Genomic DNA, 14,413 nt, shown 5'->3' with positions numbered 1-14,413 from the left:
TTGTGAATTTATTTCTGGGTTTTCTCTTCTGTTTCCTGATCTATGTATCTGTTTTTGTGCCTGTACCATACTGTTTTGGTCACTACAACTTTGTAATATAACTGAAGTCAGGAACTGTGATGCCTCCAGCTTTGCTTTTCTTTTTCAAGATTGCTTTGGCTAGAACTGGCTGCCTGGGTGGCTCAGTCATCTGACTTGATTTCGGCTCAGGTCAAGCTCTGCATCGGGCTCTGTGCTCCTCGTGGGGTCTGCTGCGGATTCTCTCCTTTCCTCTCCCTCTGCCCCTCCTCCCCACTTTTGTACTCTTTCTAGGTGAATACATAAAATCTTAAAAAAAAAAAAAAAGATTTCTCTGGCTATTCAGAGTCTCTGATGGTTCCATACAAATTTTAGGATTCTCTTTTCCCGTTCTGTGAAAAATGCTATTGGTATCCTGACAGGGGTTACCTTAAATGTGTAGATTGCTTTGGATAGTATAGACATTTTAACAATATTCACTCTTCTAATCCATGAACATGGAATGTCTTTCCATTTCTTTGCATTGTCTTTGGCCTCTTTCCTCAGTGTTTCATAGTTTGCAGAGTACCGGTCCCTCACCTCCTTGGTTAGGCTGTTGGAGAGCATCTTGAACGCACTGAGACAAAAGAATGACATGCTTGTGTTGACTAATGACCAATTCCGAGCACTCTGGCAGCCCGGAAAGCAGCCCTCGTGTCCTTCACCTGAAGGGCCAATGAAGTTGAAGACCAGGCTTGGGGCCTCGGTGTAAAAAGAGCAGATGCTGAGAAAAAGCTGAATTCCCACCATTGGCAGATCGCTTATGCCAATGTCAGCATATGGGGACCCAGAGACTTGGAATGGGGCTAGGTGGGGCGATGGATGGAGACCCAGGCCTCCACCCTTTCTTGCCTCAAGACTGGGAGGAACCTCAGATGAGGCAGATGCTTACGAGGCAATGTTTCATCTCTTCAGGATTCTACTCCTCCTACAGGCCACCGGGCTGAACACGGGTCCCATCTCAACTGAGAAAGTCCGGCCACTGCTCAGAAGGAGGAGAACTCTAAACCCAGCGCCATAGTACCTGGGTAACGGGTCAGTGGTAACCCGTCCTGGATCAGGGTTGGGAGTGTAAAAAGCTGGAAAAGGGACAGATGATCTGTATGGGACTCTTCCTTGACATAGTCCTTAACACCCCGGCAAGCATCCCTCCACCTGGTTATAATACACAGCCCACTCGGCTTCCTAAAATGAAGCAGAGTTGCCAGAAATAGTGCGGCAAACGGTGGAGAAAAGAATCAGAAGGGACAGAGACACCGGCATGCTAGAGTGGCCGGCACCATCAGAGCAAACACCTGCTGCTGTTTGTCTTGGCAGTGCCTGGAGGCAATGCCGTTTACCAAGGGAATAACGCATGCCCAGTGGAGGGGAGGCACCAGCATCTTTGAGAAGCTTGGGAGTGATGTTCTCTGATCTGGCAGGTACCGTGACATATCGGAAGTAGAAGGTAAGCTTGTGTACCTTGCGTCCCTTACTCTTAAGAAAGAAGCCTAGTAATCGCTTCTCGGCCTTTTGGCTAAGATCAAGTGTAGTGTCTGTTCTTATCAGTTTAATATCTGATACGTCCTCTATCCGAGGACAATATATTAAATGGATTTTTGGAGTAAGGAGTTGGAATAGGAGCTTGCTCTGTCCACTCCACGCATTCACCTGGTATTGCAGTATCTCCAGGAATGGTGCACCCTCCCCACTAAAGTAGTAAATAAAAAATTTGGGAGAAAAAAAAAAGAAAGAAAGAAGCCTAGCACTCGGTAGGACCCCATGATGGTTAATTTATGTCATCTTGGCCAGGCTGTGGTGCCCAAATGTTTGGTCAAACACAAGTCTAGATGTTGCTGTAAAGGTAATTTTTTTTAGATGCAATTAACATTTAAATCGGTAGACTTGGTGAAGCAGATGACCTTCCGCAATGCAGGTGGGCCTTGTCCAATCAGTTGAAGGTCACGGGAGCAAAGACTAGGCTCCCTCAGGAGGAAGGAATGCTACCTCTGAGGCATTCTGACTCAAGACTGCAGTATCTACTTTTGCTGGAATTTCCAGCTGCCAACCTGTGAGTCAGTTCTTTAAAAATCAATCCAGGGGCACCTGGATGGCTCAGTGGGTTGGGACTCTGCCTTCTGCTCAGGTCATGGTCTCAGGATCCTGGAATTGAGCCCTGAGTCGGGCTCTCTGCTCAGCGGGGAACCTGCTTCCCCCTCTCTCTCTGCCTGCCTCACTGCTTACTTGTGATCTTTCTCTCTGTCAAATAAATAAATAAAATCTTTTAAAAAAATCAATAAAAAAAATCAATCCAGATAGATCTCTGTCTCTTCTATCTTTCTATGTTCTGTTTCCCCAGAGAACTCTGAAAAATACAGTCTCTCTCTTTAAGGATGTATTTATTTATTTGAGAGAAAGCGAGAGCCTGAGGGAGAGTGAGCAGTGAGGAGGGGCAGAGGGAGAGGGAGAGAGAGTCCCAAGCAGATTCCGTACTAAGCACAGAGCCCACCATGGGGCTTCCATCTCCTAACCCTGAGATCACGACCTGAGCCAAAACCAAGAGTCATGGAGTGAGCCACCCAGGTGTCCCCAATACAATCTCTTTTGGATGGGTGGGTGCCCTGGCCCAGCCACCAAGAGGTACCTGGCACATGTCTCCTCACTCCCTAGCCCACTTCCTCACCCCCACGGTAGCGTGGGTTTTCTGGGATGCAGCAGGACCTAGAGAGGCTGGGTACCAGAGCAGCAGAGGTGGCCGGAGGAATGGACCCCTGGAAACCAACATTACTCTGACCACCCGACATCCTGACTCACGGTTGTTGACGAGCCTCAGGATCTGGGTCGCTCAGCCTGGACTCTCATATCCTTCCACAGAAAGAAACCCACAGTTCCCTCTCTGCTGGCTTCTCAACGAGTGGACACGCTAACCTGTCCTCAGAGTATCCCATGATTTCTAATTTTTACTTCAGAAAGAGGAGAGGAGTTGGGACGGGGCTGGACTGCCGCTCCTCTGTCCACCAGCGAGGGAAGCCTGGGCGGGGGCGCACTACTGGAGAAGACCGGGGTCAGGAAGTGGGAGCACCCCCGTTACAGATGGGGCCCCACGTGGGCCCCCAGTCAGGGCCAGAGTTGATGAGGTTCCACCTTTAGCTGAAAATCCATTCCATGCTGTCTATCTGTAGCTCTCCCTCAGCCCACAGAACTGAGACTTAACCCCATAAGTAGTGGGTTCGAGTGGACTTAACCCCTTAAGCGGTGGGTTTGAGCCCAATGTTGGGCGATATTCTTGGGTTGGGCTGCTTAGTGCCTGACCAGATCTTGCCAACTTCAAGGAAGTTACTAGAAGGGGAACACCTCAGAGACGCTTCTGACTGCTGTGTGTACTGTACCTGGAACTTTTGCATAAATTTCAACTTTTGTAAAATTAAAAATTACATATAATGGAATTTAAACACCGGAAGCAAGTTGCCCAGCATCCTGGCCTCCCTGGACCGGGACAGGTTCCTCTTAGTAAGTGTAGAACCAGTCCCCTGTTTAGTTGTAGGGCTATCGGGACAAAAGCCACGCCCAACGTGGGGCTCGAACCCACGACCCTGAGATTAAGAGTCTCATGCTCTACCGACTGAGCTAGCCGGGCGGATGTGGGGCGTCAGCATGGCACAGGCTGCCAGGCATACTAGGGAACTTTGCTGTTCTGAGCCTGTTAAGGAGGACAGGTCCTGGAGCCTCTGCGCGCTCCCTCCCCGGCACAACGCTGAATTCGAGTTCCTTTCCGCAAGGAGCGAGGGCAGGCCCCTGTGCGCCGTGTTGTGCTGTGCTTTGCTGTCGGTGTGTCTGCGTGGCCCAGCGGCTCAGGGGAGCCGGGTCTGGGGTGAGGGCATGAGGCTGAGCGCCACAGGGGCTGGCCAGTAAGGAACGTGGTGTGATCCTCTATTAGGATGTGAGAGGTGCCGGGTTCCAGTCACAGGCGATCCGTGGGTTTCCAGCTGTCCCCCCCTTTTCAGTAGGCAGCAAGAGGCGAATCCGAAGGACTCCAGGGGCTTGCTGCCGGGACAAGCCGGGAAAACCCTCCTCCCCAAGTCGGTGCCGGACCCCTTGTTAGCGCCAGAGGAAAGAGAAGATGGGAGAGTAAAAGTCTGGAGAGTAAAAGCCTGCCTGTTTGGGAAGAAGTGATCCCGGATCCCAGTTCTGACCCCGGCATCGGGGTTCCACAGTTGCGAGGGGCTTCTGGGGTCGAGCCCGGGTCCGGGGCTGGGGGGCGGGGGAGGGCTCGAGTGAGGACAGGAACCCTGAAGTCCTTCCCCGACTTGGAGGCTCGACTGGGCTAGGCTGGCCGGTTGGGAGGCAGCAGAGACTCATTCTCAGGCTCCGGGACTGTATCCCACGTTGGGTGAAATTTCTGGACTGGGCTCCACCACGAGAGACCTCCCTGTTCACCCGGGCCACACAGACTCCCTCCGCAGGGTCACCAGCCGCCGCCTCTGGTTGCTCGGCGCTGGGTAGCCCTCGGCGAGGGCGGGGCCATCGTTGTGGGGGTGGGGGGCGGAGTGGGGAGGGGGCCTGAGGGTCTAGGGCCGGATGGGCAGCCGCGCTCTGTCTCCCCCCAGGTCCTGGCTGCATTGCACCCCCTCCTCTTCTAGAATCGAAACCGAAACCTCCCTCTGCGCACCTTCCCGAGGGATCAGGAAGCCAGGACTCGTAGGACTAGGGGAGTGCCCTGAGGCCAGGGCACAAGTCTCCAAGGACGAACGTCGGGAGAGCCGCCTCAGGGCGGCTCGTTGGTCTAGGGGTATGATTCTCGCTTTGGGTGCGAGAGGTCCCGGGTTCAAATCCCGGACGAGCCCATCTTTTGGAACGGTGTCACGCTGGAGGTCCTGGGCAAGAGGAAACGGGTTCACCACAGGCCAGTCTGCTTCTCCGAGAGCAGGAGATCTGGTCTGCGTGCAGGACTGTGCAAGCACCAGGGAGTCCCAGCCTCAGGGATAACGACCCAACTTTCTCCCGGCACTTTTTTTTTCCTTGCTTTGTGGTGTAAAAGGTCGTTTGCATATGTCTTTTTCCTTCTTGAGGGGCTACCAGAAAGCCCTTCCACAGACAAGGGAAGGAAGGAAACCACAGTGGAAATTGGGCATGGGGAGAGATTCGACCTCGGTTTTGGGGCCATGGACTAGGGCCCCCCATAGGCGCCCCAGCCAAGCTGGAAGAAGGGCTGTGTTTCCAGAGGCTTTATTACTATTCAGGGATGGCAGGCCTAGCAGATGAGCCATTGAAAAGATGGGTTGAGGCTCATAGCTCCCAAGCAGAGGGGCAGATCCTGCCCTGGGGTGGAGGGGGTGGAGGTGGGGGGTGGGGAGAGCACAGAGCAGGCTCTGGGTATTCTGGGTAGTCCAGGAGCAGAGAAAGTTCTAGAAAATGCGGTCCAGAGCCTTTCTTGTGGTTTCAATGAAGGTAAGACAGGTGAGCCAGAGGGAACAGGCTTAGACGGGCTAGTCTGCACTAATTTCAGCTGCTTCTGGAACATAGTTCTGTCCATAGTTGCCTGTTTCTTGGCCTTGGGGTGATCCTGGCAGGGGGATAGGAACCCCCAGTGTGAGAGCCCGCTGAAGAAGGTGATAGAGGGCTGTAGACTCTGGAATGGTTGGTTTGCATTTGAAATGTTTAGGACAATTTGCTATCTGTAGGAATTGGCCAACCCTGGGAAGGAAAATCTCTCCAGGGTCAGCAAGGATCTGATGTCAAGGTATCAGAGTATAGAATATAAAAGACATGGTTCATATGGGCCGGGCCGAAGGCTGTGGTGGAAATTGCAGGGGCCCCCAGTGTGGAAGGAGCTTCCTGATCTCAATCCCAGAGCCAGCCCCCAGATTGTGGCACAGAGCCCTCACCAGGCGGCTGCCTGCAAGTACAGACCGGTGGGCCTCCTTTCTGACCCAGTTTCTTCACTTAAGCCCCAGGGCAGTATCCCTTTTATGCCTCCGGATTCTGGAGTCCCTGAGGGGAGCAGGTCTGCACAGATCCTGGGGCCCAATGGGATGCTAGGAGAGGTCTCTCCAGACCTGAGGCCTGGTGGTGGTCAACTGAGGTAATCAAGCTCCCTGGCCAGCCCTGCCTTCTCCTGTGGCCAGAACCATTCAAGACTCCCCATCCCTTAAGGGGATGGTTCCTCACCAAAATCCTCTTCACCTCACCAGTGGAATGGTTCCTCTCTAAAATCCTCTTCTGAATCAACAGCATCCCTCCCTCAGGGTCTGCCCCCCATCTTTACACCCAGCCCTGGATTTAACCTTTTTTCCCCCTAAGATTTTATTTACTTATATGAGACAGAGAGAGAGAGAGAGAGAGCGAGTGAGCAGGGGAAGGAGCAGAGAGAGAAAGAGACAAGCAGACTGGCTTCCCACTGAGTGCAGAGCCTGATGCAGGGGCTCTGCTCCGAGACTCCGAGATCACCACTCAAGCGGAAACCAAGAGTTTCATGCTCAACTGACTGAGTCACCCAGGCACCCCTTTCCCTGGATTTAGCTTTAGCTGGGGCTCAGCAGAGGAAGGGCCCTGTGGAGGAGAGCACAGTCTCCCTTCTGCTTCAGATTCCCAAGGAGCCCACAGTTGGCATTTTCCAGTCATTTCAAGGCATGGATGGAGTGCCCAGCAGAGCTGAAGTGGGGTCTGGGCCTGTGTGGATGGGCCAGAGACAGGCCCAATGTGCAGCAGACCCAGATCCAAGCTGGACCCGAGTGGCTGGATCAGGTCTGGGCCCCAAGGCCATGTGTCCAGGTGTACTCAGTGGGCAAAGAGCCACCTTGACTCCAGTTATGGGCAGTGGCAAGACAGGGCTTCTCTGAGGGCTACCCAAATTTCTTAATGTCCTACCTCCTCCTTTCTTCACATGTGAACACGCACCTTCCCTTAAGGTCCCTCCTGACTGTGCCTGCGTTGGGATGTGCATCTTGGAGTCCAGGAGGCAGATCCCTGGGCAGAAGTGGGGGTGATGCTCAGGTCAGACAGAAGGTCCCTCCAGTGTGTGGATTGGGAGAGGGTATGGTCTTGCCTTGGGTTGTGTTTGGGTCGGGGGAGGGTGTCCAAACCCTGCTCTCAGCTGCATTCCAGAGCCCAGCCCTTAGCTTGGTGACTGAAGGAGGACCTGGGGAAGCTTTCCCAAGCCTTGGTCTCCATTTTCCACCTGTCACCCCCAAAATTGGACTAGGGACTTGCTGACTTTGAGTCTTAGTGTCCCAATGCTGACCCCCCCCCCCATTCTCTTCCTGTCCATAGAGACCTGAATCAAATGCTTCCCAACAGCCACAGGAAAGAGGGATGGTCCAACCAGAGCCAGAGGGGGTGGCTTGGTGGTCTCAGGGTATGATTCTCAGTTAGGGTCAAAGAGGTTTCAGGGTCAAATCCTAGATGAGCCCTCCTTTTGAGAGCGCTTGGCACTGTGGTGTTGCTTTCCCTAGGACACGTGGTCATGGCCACCCAGCTTGTCACCCTGCCCTGGGTGGTGTCCCCACACTGAGTGATGATAAGCCCTGGAATCCCAGGTACACCCTGATCCCCAAAGGGACAACTTAGTAAAAGTTCAGTCTTTCAAGACTGCACATGGCCTCCGTCAGCAGTGACCTTTAGCTGAATAATAGTACTGCTCCTTCCCTTGACTGAACCCAAGGGAAAACTGGGATGGGTGGCTTTTCTCTCATAGCCAGGTCCCAATCTCCGCCGGACCCCTTTCTAAGGTTACTTTGCTCAAAAAGGAAGTTGAGGAATAAAGTGGCTGGAGAACCCATTGTAAGGAGGGAACACCATTGGTCACCTCCGATGGCTTAGGCAAGGTGTTGGTGCACCACCGTGACAGTGACAGGCTGCCGCTCCCCACCTGCTGTGCTGTTGAGGTTGTACCTAAACCAAACATGCAGGAATTGGGCAGCAGTCCTAGAAGTGTGTGTGAATTCTCGGTTCAAAAAGACGCCCAACGTGGGGCTTGAACCCACGACCCTGAGATTAAGAGTCTCATGCTCTACCGACTGAGCTAGCCGGGCAGTTGCCACCAGGTCGTGGCGGTTGAGTTTCAGAATGTGATTGGCTGCGCACAATCCAAAATGGCCGGGCAGGTCTGGTCCTGGAGGGGCATGGCCACTTCTGGAGTCACCAGCGGGCGCCCTGTGTGTGGGCTGCGGGAATCCGCAGGGGAGCGGTCCCGAGCGGGTGGAGGCAGAGGCGCCGCCCCGACCCACAGACAGATGGGCTCCGCGGCCGCCAGGGGGCGCTGCAGCGCCGTCGGGGCTCCTCCGACCCGCGCCCGCTGACACCCCACCACCCTTGCAGCTGCGGCCCGGAGATGGGGAAATGCAACCGGACCCATCCTCCCTTATCTAATCAAGCAAACCCGTGTACTTAAAATAAGTTTTAGACCCACCAGATTCCACGTGTTTGCATGAAAACTCCAATTACACTTCCTTTGAATGATCGGAAATCAATGTATTTTTATGTAAAATTATAAAAATATATATTTCGCCCCATGCCTTCTTGATCTGCCCTTGGGGGATCCTGAGCTGCAGGAACCTGCCGCCTGGCAGGGGATGGCGGAAGGCTCTGGAGACTCGCGGGGAACCTGCCGTCACACCTGCCTGCTGCTCTCTGCCTCTGGATCCGGTCTCCAGGGACTCAGGGGTGAGGGCTAAGGCGTCCCTGGGAGGAGAGGATCGGTCTTTGTGGGTCTGCGGGTCTGAGCCCCAGGTGGGTCTGAGCTGGAGCAGTCCCCACCGTGCGCCCCCGTCCTGGCCTGGCTCTCCAGAGCAAGAAAGAACCTCAGCTAAACAGGCTGGGAGTGGGACCTAGCAGTTCTCTGCTCCTCCCTTACCCCAAGCTCTGGAGTTGGTTTGCCTCAGTGAATCTGCTGAGGATCCCCGGAGATTTCAGACTCCCCACGCTCCGCTCCTGCCGTGGGGGCCCCTGGGCTGCATCCTGAATCCAGCCAAGCAAGTGCAGAGAGGGGTAAGGAGGGGGCAGGGAACCGGTACACAGACCAGGGAAGAGAGAATACGAAGGTATCATCCTTAATGGTGCTGGATGTGTGCACAGTACTGAGGGTGTTCAAAAACTAAAGGACTTTATTTGTAGGGGTATCTGCCACCCCTCCGCCCTCGCAAAAGTGAAAAACATTTATGGGTGAGGCAGTGCCATATGTGCTTTAAAACAAAAAAAATGGAGGAAGGTGGGTTTTAAAATTACGCAAAAATGGGGGAGGCCGTGCATGCTCGGGGCAGAGTTTTGGAGAACTCTATATTTCTGCTCAATTTTGCTGTGACCTAAAATTGTCCTAAAAAACAAAGTGTGTTTTTAAAAAATACACAGACAGGGGCACCTGGCTGGCTCAGCTGGTAGAGCGTGTGACTCCTGATCTCAGGGTTGTAAGTTCACGCCCTGTGTTGGGCATGGAGTCTATCTATTTATTTATAAAGATTTTATTTATTTATTTGAGAGAGAGAGAGAGCATGAGCAGGTGGGAGGGGCAGAGGGAGAGAGAGAAACAGACTCTCTGCTGAGCAGGGAGCCCGACACAGGGCTCAATCCCTGGACCCTGGGATCATGACCTGAACCAAAGGCAGACACCTAACCAACTGAGCTACGCAGGCGCCCCATTACAGATAATTATAAAAAATACACAGATAGGGGTGCCTGGGTGGCTCAGTGGGTTAAAGCCTCTGCCTTCGGCTCAGGTCATAATCCCAGGGTCCTGGGATCGAGCCCCACATCGGGCTCTCTGCTCCATGGAGAGCCTGCTTCCTCCTCTCTCTGCCTGCCTCTCTGCCTACTTGTGATCTCTCTCTCTGTCAAATAAATAAATAAAATCTTAAAAAAAAATACACAGGTAGACTTCCATTACTATTTCTTCCAATACATTTAGCCCTTTCTTTTCTTTTTGGGTCTCTAGCATCTAGCATCTTTGGGTCTCTGGGTATTTTGTTAAAGTCCCACAAACCCTTGAGGTTCTGTCCTTCTGTCCTTCCTTTGTCTTCCTCTTCCTCCCATTCCTCCGAAGTCCGTTCTCTGTGTTCTTCCGATTAGGTCATTTCTGCCATTCTGTCTTCACGTTCACTTATTCTTTCTTCCATCTTGCCCGTGCGTTTAGCCATTAGGCTTTTCATTTCAGTTTCTGCATTCCTCATCTCTACGTTTTTCCATGTGGTTTTTCTTGATCTTTTCTATTTCTTTGAGCCTCCCAAATTTTAAATTTGTTTCAAGTGTGTTCTTTAAAGCTTCTTACACATTTTTAGGATGGCTGCTTTCCCACCTCTCTCCTCCCTTGCAGACAGTTCCAAAATCTGTGTCCGCATCTTTCACCTTTTCTCTTTCAAGTTGAGATTTTCGTGGCTCTTAGAATGACCAGTGATTTTCAGTTGCATCTTGAACATTTCCGGTATTATGCTTTGAAAGTTTAGATCTTATTTAGTCTTTGGACTTCTGACAATGGGCCCCTGTGGTGGGAGAAGAGGACTCCCCCTTTTTGTTTGGGGAGTGGGGAGCAGGTCACAAAGGTGGGGCCTCCTGATGGGTGAACAGGAATGAGAGTTCAGGCTCCCCACTAGGCTTCTGCAGTCACCACCTGGCTGGGGGGAGGTGGGGCACCCCACCAGACAAAGAGAAGGCTGGGGCAACGTTAGACGCTGTATTGAAGCAGGGCATCAGAGCCCGCTGCTGGGCACCTGGTCACAGGCAGAAGTGGCCCTGCGGTTTTGTGCAGGTCCCAGGAAGGGAAAGAGGGGGTGAGGAGAACGTGGAGCTGAAGTCAAAGTGTCCATTTCGTGAGCGGCACGCTTAGGACAGGCCCTATGCAGTCGCCTTATTCTCCCCTTCTGCAGTGGGACTGGGGGGAAGGGTGTGTGTGTTGGGGAGTGGAGTGGGGGCTTCGGGTCGCGGGAGGCTCCCTGAACCCGCACTGGTCATTAACACAAGAGGCAATGCGGGGCGTCAGCCAGACTCTGGCTCATCCGGAACATAGCTGGGGGGCTTCCCGGCCTGGTCTGGGTTCTCTGGCGGCTCCCGCGGGAGAAGGTGGCGAGCTTCCCAGCTCAGCTGTACTGGCTCAGCGCTCCCCCTGGCGGCCAGGCAGGGAAACTACCTGGGAGTGCAGGAGCTGCGGCCGGGTACGCGAAGCCTGCGGCGCCCCATGTCTGTGTGGTGCGGCTCCCAGGAGATCTCTGTCTCTGCAGGCCTCAGCTCCCTAAACTCAATGCGGAGCTTAAATTCAGGCCTCAGGGATTAAGGAACTCTGGCTCCTTCACTCGCGGAAGCGGGCTGAGGGGGTGGTGGACCATCAGGCCGATTTTGTGGCTGCAGGTGGCCCTGGGCTGGGTGCCCAGAGCTTCAGTGAGGTTGCGGGGGAGTTTGTGAGAGGAAAAGTGTTCGGGCTCGTCCGGGATTTGAACCCGGGACCTCTCGCACCCTAAGCGAGAATCATACCCCTAGACCAACGAGCCCTGCCTAGTTTTGCTTTACTTCTGCTTATTTCTAGTTATCTTCACGCCCTGGTTAAGCGCCTCCCACTCCCGTGGGTGGCAGTGACTCCCGTGGGTGGCAGTGACGTGCGCATCACCTCTCCCTGGCGAGGATGCACCTTTGTCTCCTTTCACAGCACGTGCCTTTAGTACTTAGAGTAGCTGGGAGGTAGAGGCGGACTTTGTCCTTACCTGGCTAGCTCAGTGGGTAGAGCACGAGACTCTTAATCTCAGAGTTGTGGGTTTGAGCCCCACGTTGGGTGTATGGCTTTTTGACTGCTCAACAGGCCTTTTAAGATGACACCGGGCAAGGAAGTATTTCCTGTCGTTTACACGAGGCTGTTTAGCAATCTAGGCCGGTGGCGGATGCTTCCCGTGAGATCTCTGCCGCGGGCTGTGGCTCTTGGAAGCCTCACACCTTGCTGGTGCGGGAGGGAAGCAATGCAGATCTTAGGGGCTGCCAGCCAGCTTTTGAAAATGTGGCGGGAGAAGACACAGAGCTTAGATTATAACCGCAGGATGCCCTGCCCCGCCGCGCTTGACTCGGGAACAGGATTCAAACCCAGAGGTCAGAGTCTGTGTGTGAGTGGGGGGTGTCGCGAGGGAGCAGACTCTCTAGGTCCTGAGTGGGGCTCCCAGGAGGAGGCTCCCAAGCAGGGCCACCCCAGTGCCGGGGGAGGCACTGGTCAGAATTTCCCTCCCCCTCTCCGACCTGGAGGTCAGTGGCCTCTCACTTGGAGGGCTTCTCAGCTTTGCTCCACTGTCCCCAGTGAAAGGGAAATGGAAGCGTGGGATTTTGTTTTCCATTTGGGGGGAGGGAAAAGGAGGGCTTAGGGTTCCCATCAGCCGATTTTCTTCCGTTCTCTTGCAATGGCTTATGCTGTTAAAAAGGCCCCTCTCCATGTTTGCTAGGACCTTCTTTTTTGGTGGGAGTGGAGGCTGCTTTGGGGGAGACACCACGGAAGCCGACTGACCCTCTCCTGGACCCCTCCCTGGAGCTCCAGATCCCAGGCCTGTGGCTGGGACTCCTACCAGAAGTGTCCACATCTCTCCCTTCAGGGCACTCTTGGTGTTGGGAATCTTTCCTGGCATTTTTTGGGTAAAAGAAAGTTCAGTTTACCAGGTACTTAGGTCCATACACCTTAGTCGCTTTTTGGAAAAAATGTCTAACCACCCCAGTAGCTCTGTTCGTTTCCCGTGGCTGCCGTAATAAGTTATCACAATCTGAGCGATTTAAAGCAACAGAAACAGATATTCTCACACTTCTGGAGACCAAAGTCTAAAGCCAAGGTGCCCACTGGCCACCTTTGGTGGCTCTAACCTCCTCTCTCCCTCCCTTGTCTGACATACTAACTCGCTATCCCTTCATGGGTGAGGCAGGGCTTGGCCAGGGAGGCATGTGCCCTCATCTCTGGAGTCTGGGATGCCCACTCTGGATCTGGTTTTAAGACCAGTCCCCTGGAGATGCTCCCAGTGGCGCCCAGCAGCTTCCTTTTACCCAGAACACTGGGATCTGCTCTCAAGTTAAACATCATCTGTCTTTCCTCCCCCCTCCCCCGTGCTCCATGCCAAATGGTGGGGATGAGGGTAGGGGTGGGGAGGGGAGGACACAGGGACAGTCTAAGCAGAGGGCGGCAAGAGCAGGTCCAAGCCTGCTCTGCAGACCTGAACGTCTTTTAGTCCCCATCATGTGTAATGGTGGGTCTCTGGGTCCCCCGTTCCTTCCCGGCCTTGGGTGGACTTTGGCTCCCTTAGGTGGTAACAACCTGACCATCTGGAGAAGAAAAAGAACCAGAGACGGGGCTCATCTGGGATTTGAACCCAGGACCTCTCGCACCCAGAGTGAGACTCACACCCCTAGACCAATGAACCACACCGGCTCTAGGCTCTGTTCTTGATTCTGTCCACTTGCTTTCCCTGGGCTCAGGGGCAGCAGGGTCCCAGAAGCCCACCGCAAGGTAGGAGTATTTGCCTCATCTTCCAGAAAAGAGTGAGGTTCCATAATGCCAGGCCCAGAGTCCCAAGGGTCAGTTTCCCACAGAGGCTCTGTCACCAGGACCTCCCTCCAGGGCCAAGGCTTAGGAACTTGGGCTGCCTTGGAGCTGGGCAGGGCTCCAGGACCGTGAGGGGGTTCTGGGGGGACTCAAACCTGAGACCAGGGAGTTCCCACCCTCCCAATGGGGAAGCCCCAGCTGTGGGCCTTGGGCCAAAGCTGTCTCCTCTGCTAACAGAAAGGGGACCTAGGGTTAGGGGCAGACTCAGAGGCTCCTGTGCTCATCCAAGCCCGTCCTCTTCTGGGCTCAGCCCCCAAAGCCCCCTCACGGCTCTGGGTCCCCGAAATCCCTTTTTTTGTCCTGGTGCTAGACACAGTCCAGCAACCCTCCTTCCGCGGTGGCATCCCCGGGTACAGATATGTGGGGCCTCAAGGGACCATGCTTATTCTCCCCCGTGGATAGGTGGTCATTCTAGAAACCTACTGGAAAGGAAGGCAGTGGTCCCGACGTGACCTTGCACAGTATCCTGGGCCACAGCGGTCCGGCCCTGCAGCTGGTCCTCTAGGTCTTCCTGGTCTATGCCCCTCTGCCTGCCCCAAAGCCAGGCATGGGGTAGGGAGGAAGGTATGGGGGGTGGGGACAGGGGGTGAAGATGTTGAGAATTTGAAAGTGAGACTCCTCTGGGATTTGGACCCCGAGCTCTTGCAGGTGGTGGGGATGGAGAGATCGACTTACGTTCTAGGGACCACTATAGAGAAGGGCCCTTGTTCCCATTATGTCTAGTGACCTTGACCTCCATGACCCTGTCCTCCCAGTCTGCAGGAGGGTGCCAAGCTTCCCGTGTCTCACCGGAGGGCTGGTCTGTTGGGGGGAAGCCTGGGTTCCCACCCCAGA

The sequence above is a fragment of the Martes martes genome (genome assembly GCF_963455335.1).
Source record: "Martes martes genome assembly, chromosome: 18".
Lineage (NCBI taxonomy): Eukaryota > Metazoa > Chordata > Mammalia > Carnivora > Mustelidae > Martes > Martes martes.
The sequence above is the reverse complement of the archived record's forward strand: the minus strand, read 5'-3'. Positions refer to the sequence as shown.